Source organism: Eschrichtius robustus, chromosome 7 (assembly GCF_028021215.1).
Source record: "Eschrichtius robustus isolate mEscRob2 chromosome 7, mEscRob2.pri, whole genome shotgun sequence".
Classification (NCBI taxonomy): Eukaryota; Metazoa; Chordata; class Mammalia; order Artiodactyla; family Eschrichtiidae; genus Eschrichtius; species Eschrichtius robustus.
In genome coordinates this window covers 99,435,239-99,453,089 of record NC_090830.1, presented here as the reverse complement: position 1 = coordinate 99,453,089, position 17,851 = coordinate 99,435,239, and the positions used below count along the sequence as shown (strand labels likewise).

The 17,851-nt window shown below is 36.0% G+C and overlaps 1 protein-coding gene across 2 annotated transcripts in view; it reads left to right on the top strand.

Moving 5' to 3' along the window:
* The window catches only part of PRKG1 (protein kinase cGMP-dependent 1), a 1,243,975-nt gene that overhangs the window by 171,771 nt on the left and 1,054,353 nt on the right, over positions 1 to 17,851 (top strand). The window lies entirely within an intron of this gene.

Below are 17,851 nucleotides of genomic sequence, written 5' to 3'. Positions count from 1 at the left end.
TATTTGGGCAAGTCAATCAACTTCACTGAGTTTCACCCAGCTTATAAAAAAGAAGATACTATTTCTTTCTGGCAGTGGTTTTCAACTGGTGATGATTCTGTCCCCCAGGGACATTTGGCAATGTCTGGAGATGTCTGATTGTTACAGTGTGAGTGAGTGTGGAGGTTGGTAGAGACCAGGGGTGCTACTCAACAGGGCAGTGACCCACAGCAGAGAATTACCTGTCCTTAGTGCCTATGCTGAAAAACTTGCTTTCTAACTTCTTTGTAGGATTGTTATGAAGTTAGTAGGGAATAAGTTGTGTGGATGTGTAATGTAAAGTGTAAAACGTTGTAGAATAGCAATCAGTATTATTCATATACGTAGCTGATTCACTTTGTTATACAGCAGAAACTAACACACCATCGTAAAGCAATTATACTCCAATAAAGATGTTAAAAAATAAAGAAAGAAAGAAGAAGAAAAAATCAGTATTATTATTTCCATTAAATACTTGACAGTATGTAAGAAGTGTTCTTTCTACATTAATTTTTCTTTGTGGTCTTTTTTGACATATATCAGTCACTTGATATTTAAGTATTAATTTCTGTCATTTTTATTTCTTTATAGTTTTCAGCTTTTGTGTCAGTGTTACAGAGTTTTCCTCAAGCCAAAAGGACATGAATGTTCAGCTAGGCTTTCTTCTGACAAAAACAAAATACAATAAATAAAAACACAAACAATATACACTTGATAGAGAATTGCAGGGAAAGGAGGTGGAATTATAGGGCAAGGGTATTTGTGGGTATTGAGCAGGAAGGATGAGAGAAATGGAAGAAATATATAGAGGCCAAGTGAAGGCTATAAATATAGAGGCAAAATGTTAAGAACTATTAACAGTTAGAAACCAAGTTTAAAGTACTTATGAGATTATAACATATCAATAGTTTCATATTATTTGATTATTTATGTGTTTTATTGGCAGGTGTGTTTTTAAGAACACAGCTATTGTATAAAGCAGGGTGTACTTCACTTCAGCGATTTTCAAATGTTCGTTATTGATATTCCATTCAAGAAATGAGTATTTTGAAAACCTGTATGTTGCAGTTTTCCTCGTATATTTTTTCTAAAAAAATTCTATTTATTCACGCCATTTGTGTTTTCTAAGACTAACTGCAACTTTACTAGCTATATTAGAAGAAGCTTGGAAATCATAGTTAATATTTATTGAGTTTTTAGAACTCAATGTCCAACATATAGAACATGCTTTTTCTAAACAGTTTCCATGTATAAAATTTATTTAATTCTCAAAGTAATCCCGTGAGGTTAAGGGCTAATATTTATTATCCCCTTTTATAGATGAGAAGACTGAGGCCCAACTGGTTTAGAGTAGAGTTAGGAGTGAACCCAAGTAATCTGGATTCAGAACCCAAGCTCTTAACTATAGGGCTATGTATTAGTGAGGGTTCTCCAGAGAAAAAGAGCCAATAGGGTGTGTGTGTGTGTGTTTGTGTATCTGGGTATTGAGAGAGAGGTTTATTTTAAGGAATTGGCTTCCGTGATTGTGGAAGCTGGCAAGTCCAAAATCCGCAGGGTAAGCCCAGCAGGCTGGAGATGCAGGGAAAGGTTGATGCAACAGCTCAAGTCTGAAAGGCAACTGCTGGCAGAATTCCCCTTCCTCAGGGGAGGTCAGTCTTTTTTCTGCTAAGGCCTTCAACTGATCGGATGAGGTCTACCAACATTAAGAAAGTAATCTGCTTTAAGTCAAAGACTAATGATTTAAATGTTAATTCCATCTAAAAAATACCTTCACAGAAATGTCTAGTGTAATGTTTGACCAAATATCTGGATGTCATGGGTTTGCAAGTTGACATGGAAAATTAACCATCACAGGTCCATTCCTTGTCAACTTGACACCCGTATACATCTCCTTAAACCATACTCAGCCTCCGAGTAAAGACAGTAACAAGGTCATACTTCTGCCTAACATGACATAATGATCCTGTGTACAATGAAAACAAACAAACCCTTTTCCCAGAAAAGGATGCAAAGTCCTTGGGTAGTGTTTACTCTTCTCCTTAATACCCCATAAATCAAATACTATGATGTAAAGTTAACAATACTTAAATACTATGATATAAAGTCAATACATCTTATGTTACATGATAAGGACTTATAAGAGAGAAGGAAACAAAGATTTTATGCACACATGCACTCACTCATACATACAGACAAACACATTTGTAACAAAATAAAGAAGAAATACCCGTGGCAGACGTCACTAAGTAAACGTAAATATACGAATTTTTTCCCCATTGCATCAAGCTAATTTTAATATATTTTATTTATCTTCTTTTTATTGCTAGATTGACTAAATAGCAAGTCATCTTAATTATGGTTTAAAAACAGTGTACCAATATTCAAAGTCACAGATTTTGCTATGATGCTGTTGGTTGCTTCAGTTAAACTCACTAAATGACCATGATCTTATAACCTGATGCTGATCTGTCCCCAAGCCGTAATTCTAATCAGTTCCATGTAACTTTGGCTGATTTTATGCTAATATTCTCATGTCAAAATAATTTTTAAAAACCTATCATTTAAATTTTTATAAGTTTTAATTGAGGAAATGTTTCATTGCTTAGTTTATTTTTTTTTTAAAGATTGATTGATTGATTGATTGATTGATTGCTATGTTGGGTCTTCGTTTCTGTGCTAGGGCTTTCTCTAGTTGCGGCAAGTGGGGGCCTCTCACTATCGCGGCCTCTCTTGTTGCGGAGCACAGGCTCCAGACGCGCAGGCTCAGTAGTTGTGGCTCACGGGCCCAGTTGCTACGCGGCATGTGGGATCTTCCCAGACCAGGGCTCGAACCCGTGTCCCCTGCATTGGCAGGCAGACTCTCAACCACTGCGCCACCAGGGAAGCCCCATTGCTTAGTTTTTTATCAACACATTTAATCTTCTCAAAATTTAGATAGCACTCTTCTTGATATAGATGGATTCTTTTTCATCTGTGAACATGATTAATATTTATAGAGTATACCATAGCAACAATGGATGAATAGGCTATAGAGGATCTTTCACAAACTTGCATATTATCAAAACATTCAGAAAAACACCCAGGAGTTTACATGAAAAATCAGTCCAATTTTTCCTGTCTCTCTTCGGTTAAATGAAGTTTTCTTCATAAAATACTTGTTTAACCTGTGCCTTTAATGATTTTTGTTTTAGCTTGGGCAGTGTCCCAAGTATTACTGCATACCTAAATGCCAAATTTTCTCATCGTTTTAACAAAAGAGAATGGTCATATGTTAAGGCTTTATTAATTAGGATGACTGAGGAAAAATCATCTGGAGGTAGTGTAAATATATCATGTATTTTCAAGCAAAATGAGTTGTATGACTTTCAGATATCTACAGTTACTGGCTAGTGGAAGTTTCATTTCAAGTTTTGATCAGAATTGTTTTGGTATTAGTTATTTAAGGCAGCAGTGGATCAAGTTGCTAAGGCTTGATTTATATTTTAATTATGTTTTCAAATATATAAATGACTCTTACAAAATACTTGAATACAGCTTATTTTCTTAAACCAATAGATATTGGCCTTAATTATGATGTAATATTTGTTAATATCTTTACACTCTTGCCCTTTCTGTTTTTTCCATAAACATAAACGTCTGTCTACTGTCATCCAAAAGAAATTCTGATTTAGTGATCGAGAATTGGTTATGTAAATCAAACACCTTCTTTAGGAATCTAATATTTTTGTAGTGAAAAATGTCTAGTTTATATCCATTGAAGCAGTTGATTTGCTTACAGATATATTTTCTGTGATCTTTCATTGTGGAAGCAGATAGATTATATTTTGTTTTCTGAAAATGGCAAGTATCTGTTTAGTGTTCTTTGATTATTGGCTATTTTAAGTTAAACTTTTAAGTGAAACCATCAAGTTGTTGTTTTTCACAAGGTGCTTGTTAATGATAACGGCTTTTATTAAGTCCTTATATATGGTCTCACATCCATCCCGCTCCTCTTATTAGTTCCTTCTTTCTTTCTGCAAGCATAGCTGTGATTTGGTTTAATATTGGTCCACCTCTGAGTCTTTATTGTTTAGGACTGTGCCATGTACCTTGAAGGCCCTCTTTTTTCTGTTTACCATCAATATCATTGATTTTGTTTTCCTCGCAGTTTTTTAAAAATACTTTTTTAAGAAGGAACAATTCTTCAGCTCATCGCACAAGTGATTTTTTAAATAGCCCTTTTGTACACTAATTCTAAGTTATCTGTGATTATTCGCATCAACTCTCAAGTTTCTGTTGTTATTGCATTGAGATTTCCCTTTTGTCTTCTGAAGACTGGTCATCTGCTTCCCTTTCCAGCGAGTCGGTTGATACCAGGTCTGCTTGTTAAGCTGATGTCCAACACTATTTATTCTTCAACATGGTTATGGATCATGCTGGCCACCCACCATCAACAGTAAACTTATACAACTTCATACTGCAAGTTCTCTCCCACCCCCACCCCATCCCCTGAAACGTTTTTACTGTTTTTATGATTAAATAACATATGAAAGCTGACATTCGAAGAGGGATTTTTATGTAAAATTGAACATTAATGAAGAGCTTCACCGTGTCAGTTGGCATTCAAAACACTACCTGAGAGTATGAGGGAGTTGAATGCATTTTCATATGAATTAGTTCAGTAAATTTAACATGAGAAACAGACCATTTTATTCTCCAAAATCAGGTGTTGCCTTTTGGCCTTTTGAGTTTTTCATGTTCATCTGAAAGCTATGGTTTGAATAGTTAAAATATCAATGCACTTAAAGTTATTTTTGCAGTCCCTTTACAGGACCAAGCTTATCGTGTTAATGATGAAGAACAAGCTGATGTGCTGTGTTAAAAATAAGACAACAGGCCCTGAATGCATCCTCTTATGCTAAGCCCCATGTCACCAAATTGAGACTCAATAATAGTTTTGGCTCTCCCAGAAATGGAATCTTAAACCAGTCAATCAAGAGTCACCTAATTAGCAGTAGTTAGGTAATCTGCCTGGTAGGCCCCTGACACCCCCTAAAAGGAAATTGACCTTGCCATAACCAATCCACTTTTTTGTCTAATATCGCTTCCTTGTTCCTGCTCCCTTCTGCCTATAAAAGCCTTTTATTTTGTGCAGCTCCTTAGAACTTCTTTCTTATTTACTTGATGGAATACTGCCCAATTCATGAACCATTAATTAAAACCAGTAAGATCTTTAAAATTTACTCAGTTGAATTTTGTTTTTTAACAACTGCTTATATAAAAACACAACAAAACAAAAAATCTATTTAGAAAAAAGTTATAAGCAAAGGGAATCTGGACATTTTAAATGTGAATATTAAAATGTATGTCAGTTATGGAGTTAATGGCAAGAACAGGGAACTGAGATAGTTAGATGCCCCATGGGGTATCATGTTTATTTTGGGGTGCCAACCTTCCAAAAAGACTTTAATATACTTGAGCGAGTGCAGGAAGCATAACATTTATATTTAGCAAGTTGCCATATCATGCACAGATGAAAGGTTCAGGAGGAAAGAATAGCTATTTTTAAAAGCTGAAAACGCTATCACATGAAAAGGGAATTGGTCTTCGTGAATCTAGATGACCAAAGAAAATGCAAGTTATAGGGGGGCTTACATTGGGTCTGCTTGAGAATCAATATTCTGCTAATTAATACGTTCTAGAAGTGATGAAGCAACCTGATGTCATGGCAAGAACCCCATCTCAGGAGGCATTCTAGCAGTGACTACATAGCATCTGCTTGGAGAAAGTTTGTGTGGGTGGAGGGGGGGGTGGTTCCCTGTGGCTGAATTGAACACATCTCCTAATCCCTTTCCCAAACTCCAAGATTCTGAGTCTGTGTTTCTCTGAACAAGTACCTTACAAGTTAGCTTATGAGAACCCAGCCCTCCAAAAGTTTCTTCTTAAAAACCCACCCTGTATACAATGTGCATGTTTACTTTGGAATGTTTTTGTACTTTATATTGTATAAATCTAGTCATACTGCATGTATTCTTCTGCTACTTCACTTTTTTGTTCAATATTAGCTCCCACTATTTTATACCCAATTTCTTTATCCTTTCTGCTATTGATTATATTTGGATTGTTTCCAGTTATTTTGCTCCTGATTACTAATGAGGTTGAGCATCTTTTCATGTGTTTATATGCAGTTTGTGTTCTGTGAAGTGTCTGTTGGAGTCTTCTGCCCATTTTTTTGTTGGTTGGTTGACTTTACATATTTTGGAGTTTAATCCTTGTCAATTACATGCATTGCAAATATTTTTCTCCCATCTATATAGCTTGTAGTTTTACTACTTTGTGAGTATCTTCTGAGGAACAGAAGTTACTAATTTTAATGTAGTCGAATATATCAGTCTTCTTCTTGGTTTGTGCTTTTTGTATCTTTGTAAGAAATCCTGGAAGGCAGTGTTTCTCATGGCCACATATGTGTGTATGAGTATGTGTGTGTCCCTGAAGGCATGTGTGTAGTAGGTTAGGCAGGTGAGGTATTATCTTGAAGGAATATATCCACACTTGTAATCTAAAGGAGAGTTGTCTCTTTCAAAGCAGGAAGCTGGAAAGGCAGTACATTTTTGCTTCTGTGTTCTTTTTTTCCAACATATTTAAAGAATTCTGTATAAGTTGTCCTTAGGGGGCGGTAAATATGTTTTTGAATATGCTTGATGATAGCGATTTCTTTTCCCTGTGAGGGTAGATTTTATATTTGGAAATAATCACAAGCCATTTAGTGACAGATTTGATGAATAGGGGTAGGTGATTAATGTTTTTTTTGGCTAAAATTTGTAAGGGTGTATGTATATGTACCACTATAAAGTAATGACATTTTTTGTATAATTCAAGAAAAATTAAAGAACTTTGATCAAGAACATCATTATCCAAAATGACATATTTTGAAGGATAGTATTCTTAATACCGATTTGGCTACTGAAGTCCTTGTTTGATTTTGTAAAATAAGCCTTATCACGTTGTGGTTATACTAATGTATAGTTCTCCATTTTCTTTCTAAATTATTAATGGTGAAAAAGAAAGTGAAGAGTGTAGCTTTTCTTACTTTTGAAGACTCCTGAAAGCCAAAATAATTAAAACTTGCTGTGCTTATTTTTTTGAGATGTTAGTTGAAAAGCCATCAATTTTTTTCAAAAAATTAATCTGAAATTGGTACAACAGATCATAGATTATGTTAAAAAGGTACAACTATCTTTTTTCTTCACAACAGTTATGGGATTTACTTCTATGCTGACTCATTTTGCTAAAATATCAGTATATCCATTCTTCAATTTTGAGAGAATGGCAAATTTGAAAGTTTAAAAATACATTTTTGATGAAAACAAAAACCAAAAACAGCATACCTGAAAAAATGAAAAGAAAATGTGGATTAGTACCTCCTTGACAATAGTGTAATAACGCATTGATTTCTTGCTAATGAGGTGAAATTTACTTCAGCCATCCTTTCATGGAACTGTTGAGTAGTTTGCATGCTGAACAATAAACAGGATTCTAAAATTGTTGAGGGCTCATTTTAAGAACACACAGATGTATTTCTTCAGGGACTTTAACAAGATTTCCAGTGATTTTTGTGGGGGACTAGATAGACTAATGCTTTTAATATCCATCCCTCTAATGAAAAATCCTTGAATGGTTAGTAATCGTTTTGGCACACTCTCAAAGGGCAGGGAAGATGGGCGCTACTTCCCAGCACAGTGAAACTGCCTGGTGTGACTACCATGGCAACAGCCCACCCACCTCCACTCCAGGGAAGATTGAAATGGGTCTCTGAAGTCCTTATTGGAATTCTCCCATGACTCCGCATTTGAGGAACGCAGCCTGTAATTGCACATACTTTATCTGAATTTAACTACTGTACCTTTGGAAGGTTGCGGTCTGAGTCTGATCTTTATGTTTTGATATTTATATTTAGATTTATATAATGATCTTTATATTTTATATTTAGACCCTTCCATAAACTCCTTTCTGATGAAAATGAAAATATTTTTGTACCAAAGCTCCTGCAGAAGTGCACGGATTTAGAATTATGATAGATGACTTAAAATGGTATTAAAATCAATTCCTGAGAATCCACATTTCATGCATATTTAAAGTATCAAGGACTTGTTATTGAGTATATTTACATTAATGATTTATTTAATACCATTTTTTTGCCTAATTTGCCCAACTTTACCAAATTAAGTAGCTTTCTTTGTATCCAAAACTATCTTATAGTTATTCATAAGAATATATGTGAGCTAATGCTTTTAAACCCAAACATTTACTTTTTATTTGCTCTTTGCAATCTTGTGTAACTTAACAAGAAGAGTTAAGTTATTCTGTACACTTTTCAATATCAAAGCAAGTTACTCTCTTAATTTATCAATAGCAAAGCCATATTAGAAAAAGCATCTAGTGAAGGTGGCCAAACTCTTATGAAAGGTGGTTTTCCATTTCACAAATACACAATGGTGTATTTTCAGAGGAAAACCAAAACTTTTCATAAAATCGAAATTAATAGTCAATGTTTAAAATTTTCCTTCAAAAATCGAGTATGCTTCTTTAAAAGATCATTTATTCCATACTGGTAAAAAGAAGAGAGTGAGTGAACATTGATTCCCAGTAGAGCTTAATTAATAGCCTATTGTAATAACTTTCATTAAAAGCCATTCACATACTCATCAATTTTTTTCATTTTTATGACTATAAGAACATAATTCATTGTTACATTTTATATTTGGCTCATGTTTATAGACCGTCATTTTACATTACTCTTTTATTACATTGCATTTCATAATGGTTTAGAATATTTAATACCTTCAGCATATTCTTAAGGTAGATCTATGCTTTCTCTGATGGTTCATTCAATAATGGTACATGCCCTCAAATTAAAGCCATGTTTAAAAGATTTCTGGTGCAAAGATTTGTACTGACTCACCCTGTTGGAAATATACACACGCACATATTTGTACGTTGTGCCCATGTAGGTGTATATGAATTTACATGAAGTTATCCATTCTCAGAGTTCAGCTTATCTTCCAGGAGATGATGGGGTGGTGGTAGTATCATATATAGGATTCTATAAATGGTTAAATTCAAATTTACAAGAAAAGCAGAAGATTAATGATAAGTATTGTTGATAAGGCTCTCATGTGATTTAAAAATTAGTCTGCAAAGAATAAACATTTGGTTTGTAGGTTTTTGAGCACCATTGTGCAGCCCATTCTCTTAAAAGCAAATTAAGATGACTTGTACAGAAAGTTTTGAAATTGCATTTAGTCCTATGAATTTGAATTTTTATATAGTATATCAATTCTAAAGGTCAAAGGCATATGAAATAGGAAAAATGTTTCAGCAGATTTTTCTTTGTGTTGAGAATTAGGTTACATATATACATAGCAGGCATTGCTGAACTACCATACTTTCTCTCCCTCCATATGGTGTGTTTCTACAAAAGTAGAAAGGGTGTTATAGATAAAGCAGAGCTTGGATTTGACTGAATGTAGTTCATGAATATATGAAATTCTTTGTATTTCCCTCAACAATTGAGAATAGCAAAGAAAGTTTTCAATGAAGTTCTTCAATAGTTTCCTTACTATGATTTACTAATTCATTTATTTGATTATTCATTTCTCAATTTCGATTCCTAGAAACTGCCTCCTCGATGCTGACTATATCTCAGTGGGCACTGAGGGTGTAACAGTGAACAAGACATACACAGCCCCTTCTCTTCTAGAGCTTCCATCCTGGTGATGGTAATAGGGGAAAAGGACAAAGAACAAGCATGGAGGCAAGCACATACATTCAGATAGTGATCAGTGCTATGAATACATTAGACACAACAGGATGATGTAAGAGAGAATCATGAAGGTGGGTCTCGTAATGATTGGGTGGCTCAGGGAAGGTTTCCCTGCAAGGGTAACATTTGAGTTGAGACCTGAATGACAAGACGGAGCCAGACGCAAAAGTGTGGATACAGGATTCCAGATGAGGTCAGACAATGGCAAGTAGTAAAGCTACAAGGTGGGGAAATGTTAGAGACAGAAAGAAGGCAATGGCATGAGTTAAGGTTGGAAAGGTTGGCAGAGGCAAGGTCACATGTGGTACCCTATAAGTAGTTGATTTTTTATTCCAAGAGATTTAGGGGTTTAGGTTGATGTGGGACCTGGTTTGATTTATGTTTAATAGGTAAAAAAAATGGATGGCACTAATAATCAGAGGTTGGAAAAAATGTGTTGTAAAGTGGTGGGAGGAACAGGGGTACCATTTGGGGGGCTATAGCAGTAATCCAAGCAAAATATGATGTTGGCTTGGGCTCGGATGGCAGCGTGGGAGATGCGGGAAGTGTGGTATATTCTGCAGCTCACAGTTGTGATATGGGTGAGAAAGAAAGAGAAATTGGGAATGACTTTTAGGTTTTTGATTTAAATAGTTGGGTGAATGGTGGTGCCATTTTCCAAGATGGGAAAAAGCGAGAGGTGTTCATGTTTAAGAAAGTAAATCAAGAATTCTGTTGTGACAGGGTGAAGTTAAGGTGCCTATTAGACCTCCCATTGGAGATTTCAAGTTGATGACAGTGGATACACGTCTGAAAGCTCAGTTAAGAGGTCAGATTGTGGAGGTAGAAGTATTATAACTAAACCAAGCGTAGGAGGAAGATTGATGAAAGTAGTTCTCTTATAATTATAGTTGTTTTACATGCAGCAGATTAAGTAGGTAAATCATAGATATAAACATTCATAAATATTTTTAACTTATCCATGAAAAATCCTCACAGAAAACTGAAAATTTCTTCCTACTTTGTGCAAACTAGTATCCTTAATGCAGCGATTCTCAAAGTGTAGTCTGTGGACCCTTTTAGGGGCTCCTTGAGGTCAAAACTATTTTCATAATAACATGAGCATGTAATTTGTCTTCTGTCTCATTCTCTCTTGAGTGTACAGTAGAGTTTTGTAGAAGCCACATGATATGTGATATAGCAGCAGGTTGAATACAGAAGCAGAAAATGCAGCTGTCTTCTATGGAGTCAGACATCAATTAGATTTCCAAAAAGTATAAAACAGTGGGATGGTTCCTATTAAATTTTTTGTTTTTAAAATGTAGTTAATTTTATTTAAAAATATATTTTAACATGTAATAAGTTTATTGCTTTCAAGAGAATGACTATTTTAAAAAATTCTCAGTTTTAAGGTTTAAAGGAATAAATATCGATAAATGCAGCCCATGTAAGCAAAAGCTTTTTGAGGTTTTCAGTAATTTTTCATAATGTAAAGAGGTTTTGAGGATAAAAGTTTGAGAACCACTGCCTTAAGCTATATGACCTGAAGACAAATATGACCAATTGGATGTTTGTTTCAGAAAACAATCGAGGATTAGTTTAAGGTTCAAAACATAAGATATCAACTCCCCAGCCTTCAAATAGCACAGAAATAGGACCATGTTACAAAACAGATGTTTTTTAAATAAAGTCTTGATACATTAGAAACAAAATTTTCTGTAAGGGCTGGCATTTAAATCTAGAGCAAATAGCCAATAGGTATCAACAGTGGGTGAGTAAGTTCCATTGAAGTGCTTATTATTCTGTTAATTACATTCCATTTCACAGTTTTGAAAGGTATCCTTGAGGCATTTTGTGGATTCTGTTTGCACACTTTCTAATGTTTAAGATTTGGGAATCGAATTGAGTTCCCCAGTGATTATCCTGATTTAGTGTAGTAGGATACTGATTTTTTTTTTTTTTTTTGTAATTAGACTTTAAATATAGTTCTAAAGGAATAAAAGAATCAAATTTTTTTAATCCAATCAGCATTTTTGGAGAAGAAAGTGGCTTTATCCTGTGCTTATTTCTCACTTAAAAACATCCTTGAAGATGCAACATTTTGTATTCTGAAGGCTCAGAACAACTCCTCTGATACCTTAAATGCTTTCAGATTTAAAAAGAGAGTGCATCAAAAAATCTGGAAACAATAAATGCTGGAGAGGGTGTGGAGAAAAGGGAACACTCTTGCACTGTTGGTGGGAATGTAAATTGATACAGCCACTGTGGAGAATAGTATAGAGGTTCCTTAAAAAACTAAAAATAGAACTACCATATGACCCAGCAATCCCACTACTGGGCATATACCCTGAGAAAACCATAATTCAAAAAGAGTCATGTACCAAAATGTTCATTGCAGCTCTATTTACAATAGCCAGGACATGGAAGCAACCTAAATGTCCATCATCGGATGAATGGATAAAGAAGATGTGGCACATATATACAATGAAATATTACTCAGCCATAAAAAGAAACGAAATGGAGTTATTTGTAGTGAGGTGAATGGAGTTAGAGTCTGTTATACAGAGTGAAGTAAGTCAGAAAGAGAAAAACAAATACCGTATGCTAACACATATATATGGAATCTTAAAAAAAAAAAAAAAGGGTCATGAAGAACCTAGGGGCAAGACGGGAATAAAGACACAGACCTACTAGAGAATGGACTTGAGGACACGGGGAGGGAGAAGGGTAAACTGGGACAAAGTGAGAGAGCGGCATGGACATATATATACTACCAAACGTAAAATAGATAGCTAGTGGGAAGCAGCCGCATAGCACAGGGAGATCAGCTCGGTGCTTTGTGACCACCTAGAGGGGTGGGATAGGGAAGGTGGGAGGGAGGGAGATGCAAGAGGGAAGAGATATGGGAACATATATATATATGTATAACTGATTCACTTTGTTATAAAGCAGAAACTAACACACCACTGTAAAGCAATTATACTCCAATAAAGATGTTTAAAAAAAAAAAAGATGTAAAAAAAAAAAAGAGAGTGTATTATTTTACATTTGGTCCCAGTCTCAATGCACAGGTAAACCTAAACTGGCAGCTTATTGCTTGGTTATCTCTTTTAAAATACTCGTTGCTAAGTAAATGTTTGAAATCTCTACTTATTTGTCTTGTGATACATTTTGCAAAGGGCTTTTTCATTTGCTAGTGCATTTGCTTGTTTTTGATATCTCACCACCAAGCATTTTTCTTGGGATGAGTTGAAAAAAGATGCTGCTTTCATTTATTGTTCTTGGAAAGACAATGTTCTTCTTTCTACTCCGCAAAGCAGCTTTTATGAGACAAGTAACATTGGGAGATGAAAGACTTATTCCAACTGTGAACACACATGACATTATATTGTGATGAGAAATTAATTTTAATATTTGTTCTTTATGCAAGTTATAGTTCAGTGTTTTATACAACAGTACATTTTGTTTCCTGTTCTCACAAAGCACAGACTATTCTTGGCATAACCAGACGACTGAAGTAGGTTTCTGTCTCTTGTGCTTTATGTTATAAGCTTTGGCCATTTGGTCTCAGTTGTCTTGTAGAGAAATGACCACTGGACTAAAAGCTATAAATTCTAGGAATTTAATCCAGATTCATCCCTTAAGCAGCCATGTGACCATATTGAAATAATCCTCTCTGTACCTTACCTGCTCTATTCCCAAATTCATGGATGATACCTCCTTTTCGCCTGGCATTAGATCACGCTTAGAAACCCAGGAGTAGTTCCAGGCTCCACGTCTGTTGATCTGCAAATCTTCTTCAATCTATCAGCTTATCACTATTCTGTGTCCCTGTTTGCTTCTGCTCTGGTTGAGGACTATTATAACTTCTTTTGAAATTTTCCAACAATTACTCTAGGTCTTTCTGTCTCTAGGCTTATTTCACTTTCATACGTTCTCTACACTACCATAAGCAAGATCTTACTCAAAGACAAATGTGTTTATGTCATCTCCCTGTTTGATGTTTTCCAGTGCCTTCCCATGGTAAAAAGCCAAACTCCTTCTGGCAGATGACTGTACAGTGTAATGAAGAGAGCTGGGTTTTGGAACTTAGCAGATGTGAACTTCAATCTTGATTTTGCCATCTAACTAGCTCAGTAACCTTGGGGAAATTCTCTAACCTTTTCTGGACATCGCTGCCTCATTTGTCAAGTAATATAGTATATGTCAAGCATCGAGTCCTGTGTCTGGCACCTGGGGTTGCACCACTGCTTATTGATCTGCTTCTGCTTCCGTGTTAGATTCCCTGCACTCAGCACTCCGTGGCTCTGGCTCAACCTCCTCAAATAGTCGCTTGTCTTTCTGACTCTGTGTTTTCCTCTGACTGGAGTATATACACTGAAATATTACTGCTCTTCAGAGTCAATGTAGATGTTGGCTCTGCTAAGAAGCCTTCTCTGACACCTCCTAACTGGGCTGGATTCTCTTTTCTGAAGTTCCTATAACATCTTCTGGGTCCCTCTATACAAGAACATTGGTCAGACTGTGTTTTGTTCATTCATCCAATTTATTCATTCAGGAAATACTTATTCTGCATGTATTATGTGCCAGACATTGTTCCAAGTGTTTAGGTTATAGTAGAGACCAAAGGATACAAAATTTCTCTAGTGCTTTTATCCTAATGGGGGAGATACACAACAAACAAACACATACTATGTATAATGTGTGTGTTGAGTACAGACATATATATATATACACATATATATACATGCACACATATATATATAGTGTGTGTCTGTGTATGTGTGTGTGTGTGTGAGCTATATATAGAGATCAGGTACCGATAAGTGCTATGAAAACCAAAGCATGGTAAGGGGACAGAGAGTGACAAGCAGGATGGGGAAGGATTGGTATATTTTGCAGGGTAGTCATGGAAGGACTCTATAAGTTGAACATTCAGCAGAAGCAGAGACATGAATGAGGTGATGATGGGCCACGCTAATATCTGAAGGAAGAACATTTTAGGCAAAAGGAATAAAAATGTGTCAAGCCGTGAGATGGGGTCGTGGTTGACATGTTCAAAGAACAGTATGGAAGCCAGTGTGAATGGAGTGGGATAAATGATCACAGGGGTGCAGGTGAAGGAGTTAGGTAAAGAAAGCAATGATAGAAGAGTTTCAATGGCATTGTAGCCATGGCAAGGGCTTTATATATATATTCTTTTTTTGCTTTTAATCACGGTGGGAATTCCTAGAAGGGTTTGAGCAAAAGAGCAACGTGCTTTACCTTAGAGCTTCTTTGCAGCTATGACAAACTCTCTAGTAGCAAAAGGAAGCTGGGATATCAGTTAGGAGGCTATTGAAATAGTTAAGAAGGGGGATAACGATGACTTGGACTAAAGGGGTACAAGTGGAGATGGTAAGAAATGGTCAAATTTAGGAGCTGTTTTAAAAGTTCCGCCAGTAGTATCTGATAATGGGTTGGACTGGAAATTGTATGTGAGCTAAAGAGAAGAGTGAAGGATTCCGAATTTTGGGCCTGAACAACTCTAGAGCAATGGAGTTTGCCTTTCACAGAAATTAGGAAGACTGTCTGAGGAGCAAGACTGTCAGCAGATGTCTCGTGTTGGCTTATTTATTGTATTAGGGATTCGCTAAGTTGGAGTATCAAAGAAGCCCTCAAAATACAATGGCTCAAATAAAATGTAAGTTTATTTCTCTTTGATGGAATGTCCTTGAGGTCAATGGAGGAGGCTGGGAGCAGCTACACTCCATGTGGTTATTCAGGCACCCAGGTTTCTTCCATCTTGTTGCTCTGGTATCACCCAGGTGGGATCATTGTATAGAGAGCTGAAGCTGGGTCACCACCAGGGACTACTAGGTGTTCCCACGTCTGGGATGGGGAGGAGAGGAATGACAGGGCAAGGAGCTTCAGCCTCAAAGGGAAGTTACACCCTTCACCTGCTCTCATCCTCTTGTCCAGAATGTAGCTACAAGAAAAGCTAGAACAAAGTAATCTCTACCAAGGTAGCCATTTGTCTAGTCAAAAACTGGGGAGGGTGGTTCTCTTACTAAAATGAAGGAGGGAATGAATTTTAGGGGATAGACATTAACATATTTCGCTCTTTCTCAGTAACTTAAGGTCAGGAACTACTTGTGTTCTCTATAACCCCAGGTCTCTAACCATAGTGCCTACACACAGTACATATTCCCTGCATGTTGGCTTCATTAGTACCAAACTAATTATATGGGACAGAAATTATTACATACTGGATGTTGTGTTTCCTCCTAGGAACTTCCTAATTCATTTCATAAATCATTTTTTACATTTCAGACTATATTGTTAATGTGTCTTTATCACTAATGCAGAAAAACTATCTTTAAGTCAGTGTTTTACATTTATTTATTATCCAGGATGAACAAATGATGATGAGCCATTACTTATGTTTTTTAAAAGAGTGTTTACCTCACACATTTGCTTCCAGATAACGATTCCAGAAATCACACTCGGTGGTGAAAGAATGAGTCACTTCCATGTAATAAAATTGCATCTCCTATTCCAAACTGCTTAATTCTCCAGACCTCACATAACATTCCACTTAAGCTACATGCTGCTGCTTCTTCCTAGTACTGTTTAGCTTAGGAGTTAGAGAAGATGTATTTGGGTTTAAAGATGTTTCTTTTAATGAAAGAATCGTAAGCCATATAATGTTTAAAAATATGTTTTGGAATAAGGAATCTACTCTGAAGATAAAATTTAATAAGACAACAAGTTGGAAATACAGTAAAGTATTTTATAATCAGGCAACTGAGGCGACACACAGGAAATATGATGTCTCTTTTGAAAAGCTTGAGGTTGAGCTACTAGTATGAAAGAAAAATAGTTCCTATTTCTTTGTAATATGCCGTTTTGAAAATTGGCCCTATCTTCTGTTCGAGATCTGTATGTGTGTGTATGTTTCTTGTAAGGTCATCCTATTTGTGGAATACCACACACTATTTTACAAACACCGTCAGTGGGAATGATTGAATTCTTTGGCATTTAGTTGGACATCTCCAAACCTAGGTCTATGTATCAAACATGTTTTCTTAATTTATTAGCAGAATTTTAGTTCAAAAGATTAAATGAAGACATGGGTATTGAAGAACCTCTTTAGTCTACCAGACTCTAAGTTCCATGTAGGCAGAAACCTTGTGGATGTTCCCCAGTGCCTAGCCCTGCGCCAGCACCTAGTAAGTGTTTCATTCATTTAGCAAATAATTATTAATGGAATCTTGCTTGCTCCCCAACACCAAAACTTTACAGTATATTTTAGGGAATCCATACACATACCCATCCACATGCAAAAATGTATAACACACGCAGACAAATCTGTATCAAATTCCCTTCAAATCTAGAATTATCTTCTCATAGATAATGAAAATGGATAATAAGCTATTAGAGCTTCTGAAAAATTTTAAGAAAATAATTATTAAGCATCTCCTTAATTCTGAAAATTATCTACCTGTTTTCCCTCTAGGTGAAATTTTTACTTATTTATTTTTAAAATTAATTAATTAATTAATTTATTTATTTTTAAAATTAATTAATTAATTTATTTATTTATTTTGGCCGTGTTGGGTCTTCGTTTCTGTGCGAGGGCTTTCTCTAGTTGCGGCAAGCGGGGGCCACTCTTCATCGTGGTGCACGGGCCTCTCACTGTCGCGGCCTCTCTTCTTGGGAGCACAGGCTCCAGACGCGCAGGCTCAGTAGTTGTGGCTCACGGGCCTAGTTGCTCCGCGGCATGTGGGATCTTCCCAGACCAGGGCTTGAACCCGTGTCCCCTGCATTGGCAGGCAGATTCTCAACCACTGCGCCACCAGGGAAGCCCGAAATTTTTATTTATTTAATATTCAAAATTCCCTGTTGAAATTTAATAAGCCAAAGGTTTAAAAACCTGTTTGCTTGTTTGATCTAACATGGTATTATTTAGACTGTGCAGACTTTCTATTAAGATCCTTAGAGGTGAGCCCTGCGTGTGCGTGTGCGCATGTATGTGTGTGTATACATTTATAAATTTTCAACTCTTTAAAG